Genomic DNA, 1,620 nt, shown 5'->3' with positions numbered 1-1,620 from the left:
CCAAGATGCAAATTTTCACAGCAGGGAAAAAAACAAACCAGAAACAAAACAACAACAATAAAACCTTCTAATGGTAATGGAAGGAAGGGTATTGGGTTTCTCCTCATGGACAGATGTTAAATGACCTCTTGCCAGGTATGTTACAATAAGAATTCTTTTGAATACCAGTTGGATTAAATGGTCCCTGAGGTCCCATCTAACTTTAAAAATTCGTTAGTCTCTGATGGGGGAGTGGGGAGGAAAAGGCCAGACATAAAAAATTTAAGTTCTCTAATTAGGAATGCCCCTTTGGCAAATTCTTTAAGAATTGTATGTGTGTATGTGTGTGTGTGTGTGTGTGTGTGTGTGTATGCCTGTGTGCAATTAAAAAAATTTACTTAATATTTCATTTTCCAAATTACATGTAAAAATAATTTTAACATTTTTTTTCAAATATTGAAGTCCAACTTCTCTTCCTCTCTCACTGCCCTATTGATAAGGGAAGCAATTAAAAATAAATTATATGTTTATTTATTTTTAGTTTTCAAAATCCACTTCCATTAGATTTTGAGCTTAAAATTTTCTCCCTCTGTATGCCCTTCCCCAAGATGGCATGCAATCTTATAGGCTCTACAAATACATTCATATTAAACATATTTTCAGATTTCATAAAGAATTACAATCAATGGGAAGAACCATGACAAAAAAGAAATGAATAAAAACAAACCAAACAAAAAACAACCAAACAAAAAAAGAGAGCAAATAGTGTGCTTCTATCTGCATTTAGACTCCACAATTCTCAATATGGATAGCGGTTTCCACCATGTGTCCCTTGAAGTTGTTTTTGACTCTTGCTTTGTTGAAAAGAGCTAAGTCTATCAAGGCTAGTCATCACACAATTTTGCTGTTACTGGGATGTTCTTCTGGTTCTGCTCACCTCATTCAGGATCAATTCATGTAAGTCTTTCCAGGTTCTTCTGAAGTCTGCCTGTTCATCATTTCTTATGGAAAAATAGCATTCCATTACATTCATAAATTACAACCTGTTCAGCCATTCCCCAAATGGGCATCCCCTCGATTTCCAATTCTTGGCCACCACAAAAAGAGCTGCTATAAATACTTTTGTACATATGGGTCCTTTCCCTATTTTTCATGATCTCTTTGGAATAATGATCTAGAAGTGATATTGCTGGTTCAAGGGGTGTGCACAGTTTTATAGCCCTTTGAACATAGCTCCAAATTGCTCTCCAGAATGGTTTTATCACCCACAGCTCCATATACAGAGGCCATGCTAATCTTCTCTGTATAGTTCCAATTTTAGTGTATGTGCTGCTGAAGCAAGCACTAACACAGGCAGTTTAACATAGAGTATACATAGGTAGTTGTGGAAAACAAATTTCCATTTAAGTCATTCTGTGAAAAAAAAAAAGATAAAAACCCCCAAACCCCAAGAAAAAATTTAAAAAGTAAAGAAAAAGTATCTTATCTGTATTCAGGCTCTACCAGTTCTTTTCTCTGAAGATGGACGGCACCTTTCATCTTAAGTCCTACAGAGCTATCCTGGATCACTGTATTGCTTAGAATGGCTAAGTTTTTCATAGTAAATCATCATATAATATTGCTGTTACTGGGTACAATGTT

At 35.2% G+C, this 1,620-nt stretch overlaps 1 pseudogene; it reads right to left on the bottom strand.

Annotated features, from left to right (window-relative positions):
- Positions 1-1,251: 1,251 nt before the first annotated feature.
- LOC138160723 (U6 spliceosomal RNA) lies at positions 1,252-1,324 on the bottom strand (annotated as a pseudogene).
- Positions 1,325-1,620: the final 296 nt, after the last annotated feature.

The sequence above is a fragment of the Petaurus breviceps genome, unplaced genomic scaffold (genome assembly GCF_028583685.1).
Source record: "Petaurus breviceps papuanus isolate PSGF00001 unplaced genomic scaffold, PetGlider_PUasm1.0 181, whole genome shotgun sequence".
NCBI lineage: Eukaryota > Metazoa > Chordata > Mammalia > Diprotodontia > Petauridae > Petaurus > Petaurus breviceps.
This window is presented reverse-complemented; position numbering and strand designations above follow the sequence as displayed.